General features: G+C 51.0%; 1 long non-coding RNA gene across 1 annotated transcript in view; it reads left to right on the top strand.

Annotated features, from left to right (window-relative positions):
- LOC127750258 (uncharacterized) overlaps window positions 1-16321 on the top strand; it is a 25668-nt gene extending 9347 nt beyond the window's left edge. Inside the window, exon 3 of the long non-coding RNA XR_008011597.1 lies at window positions 16223-16321. This is a non-coding gene — a long non-coding RNA (uncharacterized LOC127750258). The remainder of the gene's footprint in view (window positions 1-16222) is intronic.
- The last annotated feature ends 8884 nt before the right edge of the window (window positions 16322-25205 follow it).

Raw genomic sequence — 25205 nt, 5'->3', positions numbered from 1 at the left:
CGCCTTCCAGTGCCAGACAGCGCGGCGGCGGCACCTTCCCCCCTCCTCTCTCCCCCTCCACCCCGTGTCGCTCCTCTCCAGCTGCGCCCCTTTTAGCGACGCCGGACGGACGTATCTCCATCTCTTGCCCATTCAGTTAGTGCAGCAAACAACTATCATAATTTCGGTACCAGATCGCTGGAGTACGCAGGTAGATTCGAGCATCAGCTTTATGAACAGCACAGACAGCAAACGTTAAAAACAATGGCTGATTTTTTGTGAGGGAAAGGGGAAAACATTGAGTGTTTACTTACCTGTGTTTGGGGGAAACTGCACAGATTTTAGGGATGACGAAGTTTACACGTATTTTGAGGAGACTCTGAGTAGTTTTCGTCAAATTACGAAAGTTTTGCAAAGTTTACCCCTTTTTCTCACTAAATAAGACTTTGTGTTCTTTACCGTGCCGGTCTCTTCTGACGTCTTCAGCATTTTAGTTTGGACGCACCTCTCGGTTTGTAATTCGGTTACTGTTGAGCCCAAGTATGTGAGTTGGTGTTGGTGGGTGGCTCAATCGATGTCCCATTATCCACTCCACACTCGCACTACGGCCTTCTTGATGCGCTGAATACGCGGAAGTGGCATCGCCGATCCACAATGCACTGGGAAATACCCGCATTGGGCGGCACAATGCAACAGTTTGTAATGAGTCTTTGTGTGCCGCGGCACACACACACACACACACACACACACACACACACACACACACACACACACACACACACACACACACACACGGTGAATAGGTCTAAGGGCGGGGGCCGATCGGATGCGCTCTCCGTATTGTGGAGTGCAGCGGGGCCACCTGCATTGGGCCCGCGACCTAAGCGGAGCGCCGAGTAAACAAAACAGTTGCACGTTACACATGTACCCATGTAACGTGCTATTTCAGCTAAAAGTTTATCTTTGAATGCATGGAGGACGTGTGTTTAAATTTTGAGCGCATTTATTGAAGAACCTGAGATCGTGTGTTTGCAGTTTTCGCGAGCGTTGTAGGTCTGCGCACCTGGCCTCGCTTTGGGTGGTGTGGTCGTCCTGTGTAATGAAGTAGATGGGAGGGTTCATCGTGCTTGCAAATGTGTGGCGATCTGAGGAAGACACTCGATAACCCAAGAGAGGGGGGGGGGGGTCTCTTGACATTTTTTTTTCGTATCTGCTGTGCAGGGATTTGCAACATGAAGAGCGGCACATAGAGAATGATCCGCTAAAGGCGACCCGGGGCTGCATCACCTCCGCACGCTTGGCCCTGATGTATGGTCGGGCAGGGCAGTCTCCGCGTCGTATGCAGTCGGGCACCGCGCGCTCCCTGTGCGAGAGCAGGCAGGAGAGACGTTTCGAAGGCAGACCTTTATATAAGGGAGGTCATCTGGACGCATGCGGGACGACACAGAGGAGGACACTTTCGGCTTAACGAGTCCTGAATCCCGCTCCTTTCACGCGGCATTTTCCGTATCGCTGGAGGACTTTGGGTGACCAGCTGGGCCCTGGCGAACGCATTGTGGTGGACACTTGGGTGCGTCCAAGGCTCTCGAGTCACACCCACCTCTTAATGTGTTGTATGTATATCAAGTGTTCTGCTTAACATTTGTTAGCGTGCAACTGCAAGTAAAAATACTTACAGAGATGCATGCAAGAGCAGGCAAGTTCTCATTGACTTCAATTCTACAAAGACTTGTAAGGGACCAAAATGTGGCTAAATTTGACAAAAATTCTCGGAATATGGTTACTTTGGTATCACCTACCCACGCGCGTTAGTGCAGAACCATGATCCAATGTGAGATTTTTTGGTTCGATCCCATGGCGTTCGGCTCTCGCGCGCCTCATCTTGCCTTGGGAACGGCCTCCCTCCGACCGAGACATAGCCGCATGTTGTTTTAGCCCCGCTCGATCCCATAGGTGTCGCACGGATCATCATCTCCCCGGTGAATCCTTTATTGCCGCCGGACGAAAAAATAATAAAACACGTCAAGATGGAAAAGAAGAGGAAATCGGTGTAACGATTGTTTCGGCGGAATCCCCGCGGTGCGGTGCTTTTGAAACGTTTCGGCTAGAGCGGCAGCGAGGACATAAAAATGCGCCCATTATTTATTTACGTTTGGTAGCCCTGGACACACACACCCGCCCCCTTTGTCACCTTTGGGGATTACAGTTTCCGAAAGAGAAAACACCTCGATAGGAATACGCCTTGTACGCCGCAGCAGCAGCAGCACAAAATGGCTCAGCATGTTTTCATACTCGATCGCCGTCGTGTGCTTTGCAAGAAGAAACCGAAGGAGAGAGGGGGGCAGGGGAGAAAAGGAGGAAAAGCTCTTCTCCGAACGCTGTCGTTTGCGAATCCCAGCGGGAGCGCGGTGCACATTCGTCTCCCTTCTCTTCCCCCTTCTCCCCCTCACCACCATTTCCCAACCCTTTTGTGACCTTCCCCACTCACTGCTGCTGGTGCTGCTGCCCCGAGTCGCTAAACTGTTTGCGGAATCCGGTCTTATGAATCATACCAATCTTCACGCCTGCCTGACGTACATATTCCGCCGGCATTAACAAAACGAGGAATAAAGCAGACGATAAATATTGCGACAATTTTCCGAGGCGCAGCCTTCCTCACTAGCGCGCACGCACGCACACACGCGTGCGCGCGCACACACAGACACGACGTACATCATCCTCCGCGCGCCCGTGAAATTTCATTCAGATTTGAGCCGCGCGAAGCTAGAAAGGGTGTGGATGTTAACCGTGAAGATTATTACTACATTTCGTTATGAGGGGAAAAAAAATATTCGGTGTGACCGCGTCCTTTGTCATTTACGTCACCATCAAAGAATAATTTCGTATCCACGTTAACATTCATACCTGGTCAAGGTCGACAACACGCCATTTCATGTGTGAAAGTGGACGCGATTTCTGAAGAGTGTGTCACACAGCGCGTATTTCAGTTTTTGTGGAATATTTTCTAAGCGAGCTCTCAGATTTTATTTTTGAAAGCACCACCGCACTCCCCGTAAAATTTCCGAACGAACTGGGGTTCTGAACAAAGGTTCTCCAAGAACATGCAAGTGAAACGTCTTGTTCAGTGCCGTCATCTGTACTCCGAATACTGTCACACGTAGGCTCGTTTAATCGGGACTTTCACGGGGAATTCAATGGTGCTTTCGAAAAGTAAATCGGAGAGCTCGCTTGAAATATATTCCAGAAAAATGCATCATCAACTTGGCAGAGTACCCGTCACACACATCTCATTGGCTCGCGGTCCAGAGCAAGACGTCTCTGACACTCGAGCGATCAATCACGTTGGGGCTCGGCGGGCGCGCCGCGGCCACCATGAAACAAAACGGAGCGGGTGTCGTGTAACTTAATTTCGAGCTCAATAGGTGAAGTGCCCCGGACAAACGGGGGGTCAAACGAACGTTTTCAGTCATGCTGTCAGAGTCGCTGTGGCGGCGGCGGCCGAGTGTGTTTCTTCTGGCCCGGCCGCGTGCCTGGAAAGTTCTGTCTGTGTGTGTGTCTTGTGTACCTGCGGTAGCGACGAGCAGTATGTGTGTCATATCGTTACGCCGTCCGTTGTACTTGTTTGTCGACATGCAAGGTTAGCAAAATTATTTTGTTCGCTTTTTCACTACTTTTTTTCCTATTATTATTATTATTATTATTATTATTATTATTATTATTATTATTATTATTATTATTATTATTATTAATCAGTTCCGTCGTCGCACAATGCTAATGAGAGACACCTTTGGGCCCCTCGCGCGGGGTCGAGTCGAGGACGGTACCTACCTACCTGGATTGTAGCCGCCTTGCTCCGCCGTGCTCCGCGGGGGGCCTCACAACGCACTTGTGCTTGGAGCGGGCCGGCTGGGCCCTACCCGGTCCGTCCGGCCCCCTGCCCCTTCAGAACTCTTTGATATGGTGCGACTCCTTGACACACCGCCCCGCCATAACGAAGTCTGATGCGAAATAAGGACGACGTAAAGTGAGCCGACGCGCCTCAGTCTGTTTTTGTTATAATTTTACCGTAAGAATTTGTCGGGTTGTTTGCTCATTTGGTAACCTGGCTATTTCCCTTGATTCTATTATGAGGTGAATCGGTTCAATCTCAGAATATTAGGAACTGCTTCGGCACATAGATGCATTGAAATAAAAGCTAAAATGTGAGAAATTTTGATAGGTTTATGTGTACGTGTTCCTTGATATGTATATTGTTAAGTTACGAACTAATATCGTAAAATTACCAACTCTAAATATAACGTTTCAGATCGAACAAAAAAGATTACAACCTTTAAATATATAGTCGACATTGTTTATCCTAAATCATAATCATTGCAAATATCGAGAATTTACCAACCTTTTCACAGTGTTTCACATTGTTCCACAGCGTATCTGTAAAATAGTAATAAAAAACACGCTCAGCGCGAGTGTTTTCCGCTCGATTGCGTGGATGCCACGTGCTGTGACTACTACCCTTTCCCTGAATGGGTCTCAGGTTTGCGCTGCCCTGGGGGCCTCCTCCTCTCCCAGTGTTTCGCATTGTTGCTAAGCGGCTTCAGAAAGGGTGGCTGCCATTGCTGCTCCTGCGCTATTTGCACCAATCCGCTCAAATTTCAGACTTCCGCCGCGCGCGCTGACAAAAAAGGGCCCCCTTTGTGGACGGTGTGAAAAGTGTTGATCGGGGGTGGGGTAAGGCGTCTCCAGACCCGCCCCCTCCATAGAGTTCCGAGGCTGTTGCCGAGACCTAACCACACACTCCGTAAGCGTGGTCTCTGAAATCGCGCGGCGCGGGAAAAGCTGTTGGCGAAATCTAGGTCATCAGTAAAAGTGAACATAATAACAAAAAAAAGAAACACTGTAAAAAAAGTTTTGCTGAATTTTCAGTACTTTTAGTCTGAAGTTTTTTTACAGACCAGTATTCTGAAAATTCAGACTGCACCCGGGTCTGAAATTTCAGTAGTGCTTTACCATACCACTTAGTCTGAAAATTCAGACAACCGGTATGAAAATAGTTTTGAAAAAGTTAAAAATGAACACATAGCGAGCGACTGAACAGTTGTGGGGGTAGAAGGCTATGGTCAGGTGAGGACATATCTGTCCATTTGATACTACCCTCGGTTGGGATCGAACCGCCAACCTTTAGGTTCAGAAGCCGCAACCTTAACCATTCGGCTGCCGGCTACCTGCGTTGGGAGCAGCGTCGGCTACTGGTGTGCTTCGTCCGCCTGTCCCGTGGCCTTTCCACTCAAAATTCATACCGGTAACTCTGAATTACAGATTCAGTGTAGAGTCTGAAAATATACTTTAAAATATTCAGACAAATTGCTCTGAAAACCTGATTCAGAGTTAAAAGTCTGAATTTTCAGTCTAAACTTAGAAAATTTTGAGAAATAGTCTGAAAACAAGATTCAGAGTGCCGATTCTGAAAAACATCTACTGAATTTTCAGAATTTTTTTTACAGTGAAGAAAAGGGAACCTATAATTCGGAAGTTAGTCTTAAGGAAACTATTTCTGAACTCTCTACGTACGTATACGTATACGGATAAAATTATGCAACCGCAATACGGATAAAACAATAAGTTGCACTACTCGCAAGTGTTCAATTGCGTAGTGGCACACATCCAAGTGTCATACTTTCGTGGTGGTGTACTTGTAAGTGTACGGCGTTTCTGTTTTAACACATCGCAAGCAGCAAACGTCTAATCAAAGGAATTCCTCAAAAGATTAGAAGTTGCACACTTACAAGTGCCATCTACCTAGTTGAACAACTGCAGAGTTGAATACTTGCAAAATATTTCACTTGCTGTTGCACATTTGGTTTATCACTGTAGAAAACGACCACAAAGTGTGTTGGTTTCTCTTTATTTTTTGCTGGGTCTGTTTGGCTAGAGAAATGGGGTAATCTTGCCCACGAACAGAAAAGATGACAGCAAACAAAGTGTGACTCATTGGGTCGGACGCTCATTGGAACGCAGTTATTCTGTTCCATTTCCAACCCTGCTTTCCTGCATGTCATTCAATTTCCAGATGCCGTGCTGCTGCGTCTGCAGCCAATTTGGGTACTGGGCTGCCTCCGCGCGAGGCACGGGTCTTCTCCCACCTTGATAAACCCCCGCTGATAAACGTCAAGAAAGGGTTCTATTTCGGATGCAGCAGCAGTGGCGGGGCGGGTGGCTGCTGTGCGCGGGCGGGGCGGGAAGAGACAGAAGGCTGTTTCATTTTCGTTATTTCCTCTCTGTCTGCATATGCTTAGTGATGCGGGTTAGCTCCCTCAGGTGTCCGTCCGGCGGCTGGGGCGTTCCTGAGTAGGGGGCTTCCCCCCTTCCCTACAGCCGCTGCGGCAGACACTCCGTCGCCTGGCCGACCTGCCGCCGCCCGGTCTCGGAACTACTCTCTGATGGCATCTTGGCTCGCTCCAATGGTTGGTAGCGTGGCTGTGGCTCAAGTTGTTCGGGTCACTTCACTTGCACATTAGCTCTGCAGAGCTTCACACTCTAAACGCTGTTGTCGCCTTGTTTTCCGAAATGCTAGCTCTTTTCAATGCTCAATTTTGGCTTCTTGCCTCCAAAAATTTTGCCTTAAAGCGGCCAATTGCGGGCCCTTTAAGAAGGGAAGCTGGTCTTCGTAAGAGAATGCCGAAATTTTGGCAAGCTAGGTGACCATGGTGTCTGGTGTAGTTCTCGCTATAAACCGTGACAAATTTGTATGAAATTCTATGCCCTCGACAGTGTAACTGGTGCATATGCATCCGCGAAAGTAGTGCGTCGGGCTCACGCCCTGCGAGGCCTGCTCCTAACGACTCGCGGCCTTTATCATTGTTATTTTCATCATTTGCCTGGGGACCCGCAACTGTTGGCGAATGTGTGACATAAAGGCGGTCACGGCCGTTGGACGCGCATATGACATGCATAGAATTACGTTATTGCCCGCCAACCCTTTTCCTCCTGTCGCGTTTTGCCGAACTCCCCCCGTCCTCTGTCTCGCGCCTGCTGGCTTCGTTTTGCCATTTCGCGATTTGCCTATGCGAAAATGGGTTTACAAATTAAATAGTCCCATGTAGGCGCACCGACCAGAAACATATTAGCTGTACACTGTCACTCTGTTGTAGAGAACACAATTTTTACTACGTACTAAGGGCTTTCTCATGACGATTTTTTGGCTTTTTTCATGTCGTTGCATCTATACCAACAAGGCAGTGTCCGGCCAGACATAAAGTAAAATCTTTAAGTAGACAAGAGTATATTTGCGTTAAGTATACGTGTATGTATCATGATAAAGAAATGTTCTAATTAAAAAAATTATTTATCTCTTTCGTATATATTTGTTTTGGGGTCTACAGGCATGTGAGAAGGGTCATCGGCAAGGAGCGCACGCAACTCGCTGCAATTTTTTTCTCACGAGAAAACGCAGAGCGAATCAAGCTGCATCGCAATTAAAATGCTTGTAATATACGATGCGAATTCCCGAGACGAAAATCAAAGACAATCTGCGATCTGTTCTCGATTCATCCCTATGCCCCCGTGAGCAGCCGGTGTTGGCTGTATATCGATTACCAGGCTCATTAAAAAGTCCCCCTATACTTCCCTCGTCCCCTATCTTTTCCTTTTGCTCCCGATTTCTTTTCTCGGTCCCTTAGTATAGCGACCGCCGCCGCATTGTCGCATATGTCGCAGGAAACATTTCAATTTGCGAAAAAGACCCATTCGATCTGCATTGCATCCGGGCGGGTCCCGCCCCAGCGCTGTGTGCCAGTGGCCCCGGCTGGCCCCGCCCCAGCACGCTGCTGCATGCTGCTCTCGTAATTTATGCGTTTGCTCTGGTGACCTCTGCGACCTCAAAGACGGGAGACCGGGATTATTTGCAACATGTTGCAGAAAGAATGAAAGAAAGGGAGCACAGGAAGGGTTAGCTGGTGTCGGCGGTGGTGGCATCCGACCTGCTCACCCCCTCCCCTTCTCCCTCTCTCTGGCCTGCGATTGTCAACTGTTGTCAGCCTAGGCAAGGGGATCGCGAGCGCACCCCGGTGCGGCGATAAAATCTTCATTATCACGGTCTGTCTGGCATTCAGATGAGTTTTTAAGCTATTTAAAGCATAATGCCGTCCAAGAGGGCAATATTCATAGTTCGCATAGGATAACAATACGCCAGGGGTAAGGCACATGGCGCGAAGCTCAAACTCCTTTTGCATACCACTTCGTTTCGCAGCCGGTCGTTGTCATGCAAATGCATTTTGCGTTTATTTTTTATATTTTTGCTTGTGCGCAAGGCTTGATCAAGGTGAGGCTACAGTTTTATTTTGCGCTATTCAAACGAAGACGAGTCTCCCGTCCCCTGTGACAAGCCCTCTGGTGCAGTGGGATGCAGTGCATCTAAGATGAACACGTGCTGCTTCATGTTACTTTTAAGCTATTCTCAAGACAAGGACAAAAAGATCCACTGCAAAATTTGCGTTTTACTTTCCGCCATGGCATCTTTGCGTAGTCGGCCTCAGCATGCTCGGTCGCGTTTCGTGAAGATTCGCGCTGCGAGATTCGTCTCTAGCCAAACAACTCACCTTTCTTCAGAACTCAAAATACACGTCGAACAAGTTTGCTTCCGTCAACGACTGCAACTTTTTTTCAACCCCTTTGCCAACGCTCCCTGTCGTGCACTTCCTGTTCTTCCCTTGCGTTGTCTTCGCGCTGACTGTTCCGCGGACTGTCAGGGCGACATCACGAAGGATTAAAACTACGACTCGCGAGGGGCGGTGCGCGAAGCGCTCGGGTTACACGTGTGCTTTGTTTGCATGCCGAGTCACAGAGCACGCCGATTTTTTCCCATGAGGAATCGCGTAGCAGTGCCTACTCTGCAAAAGAGATGCCGTTGTCAAGTCAGTCGACGTGCAGTCGTCGTGCGCTGTCTGTTACGTACCCTGCCTTTCAGCGTGTGCAACCCTTTTTGAAGTTGAAGAAGCCCAGGTCAAGTCTGCAGAACGGTTGGTTGGCCCGTCCGTCAAGTTCCTCGTGACCTTCCAGGGGCTGTTGCGGCTTGGTGTATGGTCTGAGGAAGTCCGAGTCTTCAGCTGTATGACAGGGAGCAAGGAGCCACTTGGTTGAGGAGCCTAAAATAAGGAGCAAAGAAGTCAAGACCACCGGAAGTAACGTCATATCCCTTTCAGATCGTTCGTCGTCCAATCGGACAGTATCGATACCGTGTCATTCAAACGCTGCGCGCGCTCTGGCTGCTGGGTGGGCCGGGTTCCGTCCCGGCCGGTGGGCCGAGGCCAGGGGAGGCAAGCCGCGGAGTGCACGCGGCCCAGATAGACTCCCAGATTGTGTCAGATCTGAAGCCTTCTGTATACAGCGCACCGGAATCAGACCGTGGAGTTGCTTTTAAACTTTTTTAGTGGACGCGAAGGGGGGTGCGCCTGCGTGGGGCGCGTGCACCCTAGGCCCTGCTACCTAAGCCCCTCTCAGATAAAATGGATGGTACTGGAACGGGTAAAGCGGAAGAAGGGAGGATGCCTAAAACCTTTCCTTGTGTTGCCAGTACTTCATCAAGTGTTCAAGCTTAATGTCTGACATTTGATGTGTTTGGACTTTGGTCGTTCGACCATTGGCCATTGATGTCTCGTAAAGAATCCATGTTGCCCTTCCAACTTCAGCATCATTTTAATGCTGGGTGGGTTTTAGGGTGGGTAACAGAAGCAGTGACGTTTATACAAGTGGTAGTAGTGCACCCTGGCACTCGATGCCATTCTCAGGCAGGCCTATTTTGCTGTTGACAAAATAGGCATAGGCCAGCGTGAAAGGCGCACAATGGAAGGGCCTCTGCGTGTGAAGATGTCGCCTCACGATTACGCCAAAAAGTGACAAATTTGAGGGTCATGTTCGGACGAGGCGCGCGTTTCGCGGAAACGGCCGAGGTGGGCCAGGGGGAAACCGTACAGTGGGCGCATTCTGTGAGGATGCATCTCGTTTTATGAATGGCCGATGCGTAGCCGTGCGTGCGGGGAGGGCATGAATGGGATTACAATCCGATTCTCATACGGCCGCATCCCCTAACCTTTGTGATGCGCGCTCCGGGCACCACCGGTCCTGTGAGATATGTCCCTCCCCCTCCCCCGCCCACAATGGCCGGCACTTAGAATACCTGTGACAGGCAGGAAGTCGTGACACATGGAATGATACCCACGTATACCAGATGGATTGCAACTTTATTCGTCGCTTGTTGTGGCCGCCGCTGCGCCGCCGCGCGACCTCCACCCACGACGACGCGGCACCTCTAATGACCCTCCGTTTTCCCCCTGAATCAGTGAGTTATTTCGGTGCACTCCATATACACCACTTAGCGTACAAAGGCGTAAAATATGAAAATGTCGGAGCTTTTGTAGGGAAATGAAAAATAAATCTGTTTTCCCAAGTATGATTCCTCGCGCACTGCATCATACGCCTACCAATAGAAGGTGTTCGGGATTACAGGTCTATTTTCGTCATGGTTCCGTCTTTTGAGGTCATGGTCGTTACGGCCATATGTTCACCTTTCACCGGCTTTCACTGTGTGCGAATCTTTGATCCAGCATTGTAACTATTTTCATCGCTCCTTTGACTCTTGACCCTTGGGGAGCCACACGCACAGCGATGGGATTTGATCCAATTAGCGGCTCAAGATGGAAGCCTTTGGGTGGCGCGAGGTCCGGCGGGTCCCCCATAAAGCCCTTTGGTCCGCGGGCCGCGCACAATCAGGGCCCCGCTGTGTCCGAAGAATCAGCCCGAAGTGATACTGTGGTGGGGCCCGCGGCGCGATCACTGCGGCCACCATGACGCACGCGTATATAGATTCTACCGTCCGAAATTTTTCTGGAATAATTGGAGACCAGCCTAGAAAAAATTGGAAAAATGTGAAATATTTCCAGAAAAGTTGGAAACAAATTGAACTTCTCTGGAAAAACTTGAAAGCTCCAGAAAAAAACCTTTTAATACTTATTTGGAAAATTAAAGTCTCCACGTGGGCGTACACCACACGACCAGCGCGTGGAGAGAATCCGTACGACTTCCACAGCAAACAAGGGGTTGGTCAGCCCGGCCGGACCGTGCTGGGTGGGAGGTGGGTGGCGGGGGTGCTCGCGCTGCGGCATATGGTCCACCAAACACACACATTCGCCCGAGCGGTTTTCGCGCGCCCGAGCTTCGCCGCAAAGGCCGCCGCTCTGCGCGCGCTCTTCAGCCAGCGTTACGAGTGTTTATACATCTTCTTCGTGTTTAACCAAGTGGACGCGCACACACACATGCGGACGGGGTTTGCTCAAAAGAATGGGATTCGTGTGTGACGAGGTGAGATGTTGAGTGCGGGGCGGTTTCTGTGTGTGTGTGTGTCAGTGCCAAAGGCTGAATGTCCCTTGCAAGGCATAAATGCGCCGACCATTGTAGAGGAGAGAGGAGATCAACTCCATTTTACTCACCGGCCCATGTGTTCGGCACTTCATGAAGCACCAATATCGTCGACTTATCTCGGTGCGGTTCACGCATCCGCCCGCAGCCATGCGATGGGATTGGGCCTGGGCTGCTTACTGCGCTGACCACACAGGGCACAAGAGCACACAGAGTTGGGTTGTGCGATATCTCGGTATCAGTATTATCTCAATATCGATACGATATCACCTTATCGATACCATATCATCTCAATATCCATGCAACTTCACCTTCCCCGATATCGAGGTTTCTATAGGGAGACACAGCCAGGAGCGAGCTTTTCTGAGGATGTTGCTGCGGTGGTGGCTGGCTATACCTGCTTCCGAGGGTCCACGCAAAGGGATAGGCGGGACCCAGCCGGCCCATGTGTTGCGGGGGTAGCTGAGGAGGTAGTAGTTCAGAAGAGCTATAGTATGCTCCCGATAACGTTATCAATGAATCAAGGTCTTGATAATGATCGTCCAAATGCCCCGAAAGTGCTTTATTCTAGAAGTAAACTTGTCAAATAACTTGTCTAATGTAGTGATTTTCTCTCCGAAGAATGCCGCGCCTTTTTTCCCGCACCGCTGCTGCAGCCCTGCGTGCATTCCTTTCCTTCCCGGCTGGCCACCTCGGCTCCGGCAGGTCTGGCAGGAGCTCCTTGATGCCGCTGGCCAGTACGGCGCGGAGCGCACCCGAAGCGTGAGTGAGTGGGTGACATTCATTGTCTGGAGGGCTGTGAGAACACGGTTCAAGTGGTGCGCGGGAAACCGAAGAGAGCCCGCACTTACCCTGCGCATGCCCTCCGTGTTGTGCGCAAAAGCCAGCTGCGTTTGTCGGCGCGTTTGGCGGAGCGTCCACCATCTTAGGGCGAATTAGACGCGCTCCGCCAGAGACGGTCTGCACACTGTTGCAAAACTGTATGCGACTACGTGTTTCCTGTTTTTTTTTTCATTTTGTAGTGTGAAACATCGATGCGTGTTTGTGAACTGTTTCACCCAATTCTGGACTCCTGCTAATGACCCGCAGATGTGCCTCGTAACGATTTTTAACAGCTTGAGGGAGGGTCCTGGAGTCGTTCAGAATCGAATTCTGCCACTGACTATAATCACCCATCGTGCTTTAATCAATGCCTCCTTAGACAGGAAAAAAAACATGTCGGGTATATTCGACACTAATCAGGCCATTCCTCTCCTCTTTGCCCCTGATTACGACAATCTCTTATAATGGAAAACGTCGATTAGTTGTATTCGCAGCTCTCTCCCTCCTCCCCACCCACGCCACTCCCACACTCCCTTATTTTGTCTCTCTCCCTCTCACTCTCCCTCTCTCCGTCCCCCCTCCCTTTTCCCCGTTGTTCATAACCTTTTATTGTTCGTCTGTGTGAAGAGAAAAATAGCGTGGACAAGAGGCTATTATTCGGAATGAGTGAGGGCGCGGGGGAGGTTTTTGTTCGCTCCCTGTGTTTGGCAGCTGAGTGACGCATAACTACGTAAATAGGTGGGCCATCCATTCACGCCGTTCGTATGTTTGCCTTTCGAGATTCGCATTGTTTCGCGCGCTCCTTCCCTCCCCGCCTCCCTCCTTGGAGGCGCGCGCGGAGGCGGTAACCAATCCCTCGAGCCCTTCCGGGGCCGGCGCGGAGCCTGCCGAGCCCCCCTCCGCGAGCGCCCCCGGGGCCCTGCTGCCTGAGTCATCCCCGGTCGTAACCAATCCCCCTTCTCCGAGCCTTTCTCCTCTCGCGGAAAGGGCCTGCTGCTCGTGAAAAACGGGCGGGGCTGGTCGCCGTGGGGCGTGGCGGGGTGGAGCGGGGCGACCTGTAATCACATTACACCTCTCCACACCTCGGAGGGCCGGGCGGAAGGCGTGATTACGCAGTGACGTGTCTGCGTGCCAAACGGGGTTGACGTTTTTTCTTTTTTACTCCTGTCTTTTTTATTTTCGACGTTCAAGGCACCGCCCACTGCTTGGAGTATAGTGATTTCTTCCTTCTCGATTCAAAGAGATTGAACAAACTTTCCTGCTCTGCTCTCTGTTCCTTTATACTTCCACTCGCAGCTCCTCCTGGTATGCGCAGTGAGGAAAGAGGAACTCTGGAACGCCGTGTGCTCGCCCTCTGCATTTTGCGACGTTTTGTCCGCGAAGGGATCCTGTTTTCTGCCAATTTTTTTTTCTATCCCGACGTATGCGTGGAAAAGTAACTTTGGCGCTGCGCTGCTCGCGGGTCTTTGAAGGGCCCTCCAGGGCGTTCTATGCCGTGTGTATCGCGCCGTTAAATTCGGTCCAACGAGGCGTAAAGGTGGGAAAAGTCTCCTTAACTGGCTGTGCAGGTGGAGTGGGGCTCCCTTTTCTGATCCCCTCGGATTCCGACTGCTTTCTCCAAACTTTAGCAAGGGCGGATAGACATCTCCAGGTTGGCGCTCACACATAAACGCCGGAAATGAAACAAAGAACGTACAGTCAGTTCTTTAAAAATGGTCCTTGTTTACACTGAAAGCTGAATACAGACAGGTAAAAAAAACCTGTGCATTTTTGCATACTAAAATTGCGCTTTCTCTAATTAGCACACACTGCTTAGTGTTTAAGCAAAAAGCTCAGTATGTAGACAGTGTGCTAAGTTTGAACGTTGGGAAAGTGGGCCAGTGGCACAATGGTCTTACTAATTGTACACGAAAATGGTACGGTTTAAAAGTTGGTGTGTGGTGTACAGTTGCGTGGACATGTGCGAAGTATGCAAAGTTTGAGGTTAACACTGGAAAGTGTGTAAAGTTTGCACATTTGAAGAGCACTAATCTTGTCTGCAACTTTCTGCATCTGTTTTACCAATAGTGCAAGTGCACCAATAATGCCGATGTTGAAGTAAGATTTTCTTTGCACTTTCTTGAATGACTTTCCCTGCTAAAGAAATGTCGAATTAGTACTCCAACCCCCTGAGAGTGCGATTTGTGTACGGCCCCTATGGCTTCACCTCCCCCCCCCCCTCTCCTCCACGTGGCCTCGACTATTAGCGACGCGACGCCTCGGCCCTCCAATGGAATCGTCAACAGCACGACGAGTGGCACAGCCTCTGGGATGGACATCGTCCAGTCCGTCCAGCCCTGTGCCCGACAATGCAGCAATTCGCCACAATGGCCGACAATGCCACAATGCCCAACAATGCGTGTATGGCCGCCCGGTATTGTGCCCCAGTCCACAGACTGTAGCGGCGGGCATTGTTGCGCTACACCCCAGAATATACGCCGCTGCCAGTGACGAATAAATCCACTCGATTCAGCCATTCCCCCGTTTGTTCACCACAATAATATGTACTTAGCCGTCAGGGGCCTAACCTCACTCCGATAAGGTGGGAGTGACTGTTGCACAACAGACGGGATATTTTCTCGGACTTTTTTCGGGTGGTCACTTGCGCCACCCACAAAGAGGTCACGTATGGACTTTTCCCGCAGTCTAAAAGAAGATTTGGCAAGGTCCGAGCTTCCCTCAGGACTGCATGGCGGATACCGGGGCTTTTCTGCCTTCAGTTATGTGGCTGTTCCTCGCCCCTAAGGTGACTTCTTGTCTCGATAGGTCGAACGAGTGTTGTGGATGATACAAGACCTCAGCCAGCATCAGGAGCACACACACCCACCATCCCGTCAAAAGTGTGTAACAATCAGTATTGTGTGAAGACCTCGGTCGCCCGCATATCGGACATGTGACAACTCGCGTAATTAGGGAAGTTTGGACAGCAAGTTTCCCACACTGTGAGTAGTTAGCAGTGTCATGGCAGCGCTGGCCGGCGGGCGGCTTGCCATTGTCCAAGTTTGTGTTGCCGCCGCCCAGGGCTGAGCACTATACGTCGTTAGAAATCCGACGGACAACGGCACGATCGTATTGATTTTATTTGACCTGTTGTAAGAGATGGCACTCATCAATCATAAACTTGGATGAAAAAAAAAGCCCGTGACTGCGCTCCTCGGGGCAATCAAAGAGATGCTCTTGTCTGCGACAAAAGCTGTCCGCGTAGGCTTGACCCTTTTTTTTTTTTGGTTCGCAGTGTACCGAATGATCTTTCCGCCTATGATTTTTATGTGCCGCGGAGTGGCTACGCATGAAAGCGCGTGCCTCGCCAGGTCGTTTAGGGGGAAGGCGCGGGATGGGTGCTGGCGGCTGGCGAGCGTCGCGGAAGCTCACTGAGAGTTTGACTGTCCGCTCCCAGCGTTTTATAGCTGTGTTATTGCCTGCGAATTCTCCATTTGCACCCTTTCAGTCTCTGATTGCGCTAGTGGGATTTGGAGCAGCGGGTGCGCAGTGGGGATGCTCTCTGGCAGCGCGGAATTCTTCGCCGATCAGTCTTTTCGCCCGAGTAAGTCAAGCGCGTCAAGTGAAGGAGTCTCGCCGAAAAAGTTAAAGTTGCATTTTGTGTGAAGAGTACTTATAAGCAACGTCACTTGACGATTTGCAAGTTTGCAAATGCGTGGGAAAAGGCGAAATCTGTGTAGTGTGGAGAAGCCTGAAAAGACGCGATTTCTTGCACATCATTTGCGTGGGACAAATTTGCAACAACTTTCGAACAATTTGTAGCAGCTCTCTTAACCCTACTTAGACTTATTAGATACAAATTGTCCTGATAAAATTTTTGAACTTGTCCCATAGACAACTGATGTGGACAAAATCTCATCCTTTCTTGGGAAAATTTTTATGTGTGCATTTCGTTGTTTAATCGTTGCGGTGTGCGTGTGCCATGAAAAGCAGCTACTAGCGAAACTAACTCACTATAAATGTTTCTCAACAGCGCTGCAAAATCGGCAGAGGAGAGAGTCCGACCCTAAGCGCCGGCGCCACGTGCAGTGCACCCCGAGGACGGACACCTCGGCCATGACGCAGCATCCGGTATGTATATTCCATTGTGCATTGATGCAGATGGATGGCGCCCCCAGGAAGGACCACTTTCCTAGGGGAAAAGAGTAATGGAATAGTGCTGACTGGACCGGCCAGGTGACCGGTGCCGCGCCGGTGGATTATTCGTTTTGCAGCCGGCGGCACAGACATTTTTCATGCTCTATTTGCTAAAAAGAGAGTGGGAGTGGTGGTGAGCGAGCTGTCTCGCGGATTGAGGAGCACGCGAAGCGCGGCCCGTTTCATTCAGGCTGAGTGAAGAATGAACAGCAAGGTGAGAAGATTGCGGGCCACCGAAGGGCGGCCCTGGGGCGGGCAACCTTTGCTGCCGGTGACATAATGGACGTAGTAACAGATTCAGGTTTTGGGCACCGTGATGGCACGTGATGCGAAGGCCCTTTCCTCGAACATCAGTGTATTCTTCAGACAACCAACATGAAACACGTGTCACGCGCCTTTGGGTTTGGGAAAGGGGGGGGGGGTTACAAATATCATGGCTCCTTAGAAGGTTCAGAATTATCGTATAATCACGTAGGACCCAATGGCAATTATACTCCTGGTTGCAAATAGCACGAGGTCCATTTGAGTTCCTGTGGTGGTCCAGGTCCAGACCCTTCTGAGAGGGCCATGATATGTCTACTCACTCTAGGCCACGTAGCACGACTCCATAGCATAGGAAAAGGGTAGTTTGCGCTGCATCGGTGGAGGAACAATGGCACACACGTATTGCTCAGGGGAGTTTGGGAATTGCACACAATGCAGAGGCAGATAAATACTTTGGGTAAAGGAGGAAGACAGAGAGAGGCGAGGCGATGGGCGTGCAGGAGGGGGTGAACAGGCGTGAGGACGTGGACATAGCGGGGAGTGAGTGCGAAACTTGACAACGGCAGGAAGGGAGGCAGGCAAAGGAGGGAAAAGTGAATATCACGCGGGTGGAAATGAAACAGAAGGGGATGAAAGAGTTGAAAAGGGACGGGGCGGGGGATGAGAGAGACGCAAGATGACGCTCAAGGAAATTGAATGAGGACGCGACAAGTGATATCAAGAGGGAGAGGGGCGTTGACGGGCGCGCGCGGGGCGCAGTGGGGCGCCGGGAGGGGGTGGGTGTCGCCGGCCGAGGGTGGAAGAGCGTCCTCTGTTTGTGTGTGCAGACCATTAAAAGCGGTTTGATTGACTCAGCACATTTCCAGATTGGGTTTCAATGGCTCGTGAGCAAGTGGAAGTGAAGTAGGACGCCACAACACCCTAGGAAAATGTTTACCGGTAGTGATTGGTCAAACGTCTCCCTCTGCTGGCTGTTGGAATGGACAGAGGGGGCCTCTACGAAATATTGCCGTTTTCTGCCGAAACCTTGGACAGGGGCTCGTCTTTGCATTTCACAGAAATGGAATGAATCTTGCATAGAGAGTGATTTGGGGCTGCAATCAGATGCATAATAGGCAAGAGAAAACCGACATGTTGACAGACCGGAAAGGGAAGGGGAGGGAGGCGAGGGGCGTGGGCGCCAGCCAGAGCCGATTTCAAATTAGGAGATAAAGCTGAGAAGCAGAGAGAGAGGGAGAGAGAGAGAGAGAGTTGGCAGGGGGAGTGGGCGCCACGCAGAGAGGGTGGCGAGAAGAATAGGCGTCTGAGAGACGTGAGGGAGTGAGCGGCCGGGGCGGCCGGGTGAGTGGTTAGTACATTGATTTGATTCCGCCCTTGTTTGTGACGGAGATGGCGGCCCTGATTATTTCGCGCCATATTCACCGAAGAAGGCTTAATAAACGGAGATGGGCGCGGTGTTTATCCCCTCGCGAAGCCGACGCTCCGGCTGGGCGTTCTTCGGCAGGACAACCTGGAGGGACAGGCTGACATCTGCAGGAGCCGCCGTAGAAAGGGTGAGTCAGTATGGTACCTACTCTGTGGTTTGGTCTGCTTTGGGGTTAAGTAAGCTCCACGACAAATGCATTTTAAGCAGCCAGGATTTAGTCGTGTCATTTGAGATTAGCGACCTTCAACTTCAAGTAGGGGTTGGGGGTGGTTTAGTTTGCTTTTCACAGTGAAGGTACTGTATTGCTGAAAGAGGCATCCTCTTATGGTGGGCTCAAATTGGGGTAGTTTCAGAAGTTTATGCTTTGAGAATCAAGTTGCTTTATCGCCAGAAACGTTTGTTTTCTTATCGTCTTCGTATTAAAGAAGAAATACAGAAAACTACCCGCTTCACCGCGCTACAGTAGAATGCCCTTGGTTGCGCAAGTGTTTCCGAATACCTTAGCTGAGACCCAAGTAGTGAAAGGCCTATGGGCAAGATCAGCCACGCAATGCGATCTCGCCCCGAGCTGCCTGCTCAAGCCCGCTCCGTCGGGTCGCTGTGCTGGGGAGGGTCAGTTGGGCTGGTAAGGGGCTCGCCCGCCCGAAACCGAACACAAGAGCTGAAGCCAAACCAGGACTGCTATTATCTGCGGGAAATCCTCCCCAGCAGTCGCAATGAGGATGACGTTTGCCGCGCAAAAAGCATTTGAGCATTGGGCTGACGAGGAGAGAGGGGGTCCCAGAGAGAAAAGGGTAGCCCAGGCTATTTTGTGTATTCTGGATGTTCGAGCAGAACCTTTGTCCATTTGTCGCAGACTTGTTCATTTCAGAATGTGCCCTGCTCGGCAATACGCTTTTGGTGCATCAGAAAGGCAGACGAACCCCCGTTTGCAACCCTTTGGCGATGGGCTCGGCGCAGCAAAGCTCCAGGAACAACGCTGCGGCGGGCACCTGTTTTGGGCCTTTCTATAATCTTCCCCGGCCTACACTGTTCTTTTTGGCCGAAGTTGAGCAACCGGCGACCATCGTGCTAAGCCAACAGTGCAGAGAATGAATAAACGCATATCTATAAATTAATATTAATGCCCCCTTCTGAAAGTAGATCCTCCGCCCCCAACGACGACTAGTTTCCCCTCTAAAATCCTCGTTAAGTGATTTAATTCTGCGGCAGGCCATTATAGGCCCTTAAACTCGACAATTTGTCATGAGCGACGGTGCGTTAAGCGGATGCAAATGCCTCGCACGCTCCGCCCCGCTCCGGCGCGTCAGAAAGCGCTGCAGGCTGTTTCGGACGCCTCCCCGCGCACTTACCAGCTGCTCCTGCGGGTGCCGCTTGTTGCACCACTGGCGGCTTATCCAAACGACATGTCGATTTGCTGTTCGGCTAAGCCTGCAGCAAATTCACGAAAACATTGTATAGGCGCGTATGTAGCTGGAGTCGCTGTATTATCTTGAAGAGTAGCTTAACTCCATTGTAACACACCCTCAAAACCGAACTTTTGGACCGAGTACATTGTACTTGATTCTTGGACCAAGTACATTGTTCTAGATTCTTTGACCAAGTACATTGCACTTGATCCTTAGACAAAGTGCAGTGTTCTTTGATCCTTGGACCAAGTGCAATGTATTTTATCCTTGGTCCAAGTGCGACGTACTTGATCCTTGAACTAAATAAACTGTTCTTGGTCAAGAACTAAGTTTAAGCAGTGCAGTCCTGTGTTCCTGAGCTCTTACAGTCACTCTTGGCTAGGATGGTGCTTTGATATTTAATTTTCTTGGAACATGATGACTGGTACATATGCGAGCCTGGTGATGATGACGCCAATCTCGATGATGGGGGCGACGACAATGGCGATGTTGCGGACGCGTTCTTCATCCGCCCCTTAATAACATGCGCACGGGAGGGATTGTCGCCCTTGTCTCTGTCAGAGAGGAGGGCGAGAGAGGGTGGTGGGTCGCGAGGCGGAGGGGAGGAGAGTAAGAGGCCCCTTACACGGCTGCTTGTGTTGTCTCCATGCAAATCAGGCTCGGCTCGAACAGGTGACAGGCGCCCCTTGACGCCCGAGCACGGGTTAATGGGCCCGCAGATCCTGGCCCGCTCCTTCGATCGATCCCCGCGGCTGTTCGTATTTGTACCGCTAACATCGGTTTGAAGGAAAAAAACACCGCATAGATGAGCACAAAATTTTCTGAAAAATGCTCTTAGCTTTTACTGGAAAATTGAAAACATCTTGGGATGTTAAACTTTAATGCCTTTGCAAAAGGAGTGAAGTTGTCCAAAGGCCTTGTAAATTTTTGGCCTTTGGGCAGTGTTAATGCCTTTGTACACCCAAAAAATGGTAGTCTTGAAACAAGGCAAAATGCGTTGCTTCAACGCTATTTTTACCTCAACTTAATTTCCTTGAAACTAATGGAAAAAACTTTAAACCAAGGTCTTAATAACCTTGTATTTTAAAAAGAAAAGTCCTTGGTTTTAGGATACCATTTTCTGGGTGTGTGGGTGTTAATTTTTAATGCCTTTCTAAAGGCATTGAAGCCCTTTCAGTCCTACCTTCCCTTTGTTTTCCAAGTGTTAAAGGTGGAATATGCGGGAAATGCCTGAAATAAACTTGTCGGCGTTCATATGTAGTAGATCTTTTGCATAGCCTCTGTTTGTTTTGAGTCTTGCACTGATGCAATTTTTTTCATTCAACGTTTTCATTGCGCAGGTGAAACCACACGCTGCCATGTACATGCATAGTGCCCCTATGCTCTGCATCGTGGAGGGCGTACCTCACCTCGTCGCATTCACGTGTAGCTCCATGAGCACCAGCCTACACACACAAACACACGGTTAAAGGGCGCCCTACGGTCTTGCTTGCGCCCATACACACACTCGCGCATACACGCGCCAACTACTACCACACAAAAACTACAAAAACATGTCACGAAAAGAAGTCATGGGGAAATGAAAGCAGCATAGAGCAGTGCGCCGTGTCCTTCCTAATGAGGCGGACTGGACGCGTGTCACAGCCACTCGAGGCTCCAATCAAAACCGCGGAACCGCCGCACCGCCCACCGCCACGCCCCTAAAGTGCCCTCTAAGTGCGTGTCACGTGTCACGTGGACTTATTCCTGTGACCTTCCGAGTGGAGGGAGCAAGAGAGAGAAAGAGAGACCTGCTCGTTTTGTGTGCACGCTGCCGTTTGCGCTGTCGTTGTGTGTATGTGTGTGTGTGTGTGTGTGTGTGTGTTATTTTGCGGCAAGCGGAGGGAAAAAAAGAGAAAAGTTGTCGTCCTGTTGGGTACGTCTGGCTTCTTACTAACGCGACACACGGCCCATTTTGTGCTCGCTGCCTTCTTTTCTGCCACACGAGCAGCCCCTCGCGTCACTGTGCCCCGCAGCCCGCAGTTGGCACACAGTGGCACTGGTGGAGTCGAGGAGTCGGAAACGGGAGAGAGGGGAGAAGGGCAGATTGAAGCATTGGCGACGACGATTAGGGATTGCTGTTGTATCGCTCTCCTCTTTGGGATGCAGCGCTGACCTTGCCAGCGTACGGCCAAGCGAAATGATATGAGGACGTTAAGGTTTCACTTTATATTTCTATCAGAATGCTTGCAACTGATAGTAACGAGGTGCGCGAAGCGTCCTTCTCTCTCGGCTGCGTGCGAATAACTCCAGGAGATCATCCGCTTGCACCCGGAGGGAGAGAGTGGGTTGTAGAGCTGCGTACAAGAAGGGCTTTGTTATTGTCGCCCGACGCGCCTCGTTCGGACGCAGCCCGACGAGAGGGACTCCTTGCTGGGGGGAAAGGGCTCGTCAAACCCTACACGACTCGCCTGGACTTGACGCCTGCCAAAAACCGCCCCGCCCCCTCCCGCGCCGCGGATCTCAACACAAACCACAATCGTTATGCAAGCTTCCAATGCCCTAAGTTTCCCATTTCTTTTCCTCTCCCCTCTCCTTTTATTTATTTTCCCTCTCATTTTTTTCCCATTTCTCTCTCACTGGCGCCGCGCGGATTACCCATTTTTTTAAATTTTATTTTTGTGACGGGAGCATCACCACCCTTTGGCGCGTCGAGTGGAGAGAGGACCCATCCGGGGGCCCTGTTTGCCAATGACCTCCTCCGCGCCCGTATTCTTCGCTGTGATGAGATTTGGACGCCGCTTCCTCGTTTGCTCTGGATGCCGCGGTCCCCGCTGCTTTGCAAACTAATCCCTCCCCTTTTTCTTGCCTGACGGACGGCAGGGACGACTACTTGACTGGCTCGGCGGTGGCGCTGATGGAATTGCTTTATGATTTGGGCCCCTCGGCCGCGCGTGGACACCACCGTCACAGCGCGCTCTATCTCACCCCCTTTCTCCGTCTATCTCGCTCCCTTTCTCCACCCCTGTCCCCTTCCCTCTCTTTCTGTCCCTTTCAGTCTGCACGGACCTTCGTCTGAATCCACTCTACATAGCGTTGACGTGGATCGCAAAGGTTCTTGAAAATTCGTTGTTCCGCCGATGTGTTTTGCCAGAGAACCCCTGACGCTGTTCCCAGCATTCTCGTCCATAATTGATGGGATAGCGCTAGATACGTACGGCGACCGTTTGAGAATTCACTTTATATCTCTATCTTCTTTTTTGCGTTGGCGGTCCAAGGAAGAGGTTTTGCCGTTGCCCAGAGCGCATCCTTTCTGAATTAACCCTTCATTCATCTTCAATAGCTCCCCACTTCCGTGCCAACACTATCTCCCTTGTGCCACATGCTGGCCCTTCCCATGACGCTGATGGGATGACCACCAGAATCTCCCTCCTGCCCCTCTGGCTGGCGATGACTGCGTACGTATCCTCCCCGTCCAGCGAGCACCCCTTTTGTCCGCGTGCCGCCTTCGAAAAACCTCTTCGCGCCGCGTGATGCTGGTTCGGACGCGACCTTCCTGGTGCTGCTGGCGGCTGCCGGTGCTCCGCGGGGTGGTGGCATTTCTTAATGAAAGCCATTGTGTTGTCGACGGCCCTTGAAACTCAACCGCAGAATCCGCAGACGGAGAGACAAACGGTGTCGTCCTCCTGCTCGTCGTCACACCACCGGTGTCCGGACGCGGATCCCTCGCTCCGCAGCCTGGCTGTGTGTGAAACTGTGGTGATCTCTCGGAAAGTACCCCTCTGCGGTCCTTCGCCTATCAAGGATCAAAAGTAAGCGCCGTCGTACAGCGGAGTGTTTTTACATTCGTGTGCACTGTACAATTTTGAAAGTGCAGGGGTTTGGGATTTCAGCTTATTTGGGCTTTCTGTCTTCGCCCTGCGCGTGCTCCGATGCAGAAGCAAAACAACCCCAAGAAGTCTAGTCCGGCAGCTGATCGTCTGAGCCCCTCTCCCGTACCCGAACTGCGCCATTACGCGGCCACAATGACAGGGCGCTCACACACACACACACACACACACACACACACGTAAACTTACACACACGCACACTTACACACATACCCTCACACAGGCGCACGAGTCAACCCCGGGGGACACAATGAAGAAGGATCAAGAGGACACACGGAACACGGGTCCGCGCACTCCCAGGCTGGAGGGGCTCGTCTTTAATCGAAACATAATAAGAGAAATACGAAGACAGTGTCGCGCCGCTCCCAACGCGCCCCCCAGCTTAGCCAATGGGAGAGGAATGGGGGTATATAGAGCGACCCCAGCGGACAGAGGAGAAGAAGATAACTTTAACAAAAAATGCAAATGAGGCAACGTTCTCGATGTGCGTTTGTTTGCCTAGGACAGGACCGGTTTACTCGAGCTCATCGCGCGCAAGATGCTGGTCCTGTCAATCTCGCGACGGCGTCGTCAACCTGGTGGGTCGCCTGACACGTCACACAGCCTCACGGCGGCTCACATTTGCCTATAGCAAAAAAATTAATGGGGAGAAAATGGCGACGATGGAAGCTAAGCCGGATTTTTAGAGCGTGAGAGAGGAAGTGGTTGAATATAAAGTTGATGAGAAGAGATTGCACTTTGCACTGCTTTTTTGCAGAACGATGATTCTTTCAAACCCAGATTGGCATTAGATTTTACACTCAATCTGAAAGTTGTGTGTCTGCGATTGTGAGCTGTGCTTTGCATAATATCATATGTACCTATCATGGAGTCAATCGATCGAGAAGATCAGAGGGGGGGTGCTTGCGCAGGTGAAGGTCACATATACATGCCAGTCAACTAGATTGGATGTGACCGTTTTAGACCTTAGTATCGATGCGTTTGTGAGTTGTGAGGTCAGCGGAACCCCTGTTTGGCATAGAGTCAGTTTAACCCTTCACTTTTGCAACGATCGTAACCAGCAGCGACCTGTCCGTCAAACATCACCGAGTCGTCTGTTTGGAATGGTGGTCAGCCTCTTTCGAACGGATCTCGACCTGGCCTTCCGAAACAGGTATGATGTCTATTTTGATGGAAATTGCTGTGCTGTATGGCCCGCGCGAGGGGACACTTTCTGGCGTCAAGTTGAAGTCGTTACCGCTCAGCCGACCTCCTTTGAAGGATACGCGAAACTGCACCCTCTCTTCGTTTTTTCTTCCTTCGCCCTGTCCTCCGTGTGTCTTTGTGCGCGAGACATCGCTAGGAGGTTTTGGGCCTCGAGCAGGAGGGTGAGGAAGCGCGCCTGGTTTATATGAAAATACCCCGCAAATGAAGGTGAGAATGCCAAGGGTTGAGGCTCGTTACCAGACAATGGCCACCTGCCTCGAGCCCCGCTCCGCGGGCCCCTCGGCTCGCTAACGACCAGTGAGGAGGCATTCCGCACAACCGTTGGTTCTTGACTTTACCCCGCACTGTCAGTTGTTCAAGTGCACCAACTGACTCGCCTTCACCCTTCATAATGGGTCTTTCTTATAGCCTATCATAACCTGTGTGGTCGGACGGCTTGCATGGGGTCAGGCGGCAGACCTCGCGCGGCAGCAGCCCGCGGGTGGATGGCGAGGAAGGGCTCAATCAATAAGGCGAGTGCCAAGACGTGTTTAGGACCCTCTGGGGTGTGGTGTGCGGGCCGAGACGGGCCGGCGCGGGTCGCAAGGAGTTCCGCCAAGGAAAGGGGTGAGCCAGAGAGAGAGAGAGAGAGAGAGAGAGAGAGAG

Source organism: Frankliniella occidentalis, unplaced genomic scaffold, assembly GCF_000697945.3.
Source record: "Frankliniella occidentalis isolate FOCC.00 unplaced genomic scaffold, Focc_3.1 Scaffold159, whole genome shotgun sequence".
Classification (NCBI taxonomy): Eukaryota; Metazoa; Arthropoda; class Insecta; order Thysanoptera; family Thripidae; genus Frankliniella; species Frankliniella occidentalis.
The sequence above is the reverse complement of the archived record's forward strand: the minus strand, read 5'-3'. Positions and strand labels throughout refer to the sequence as shown.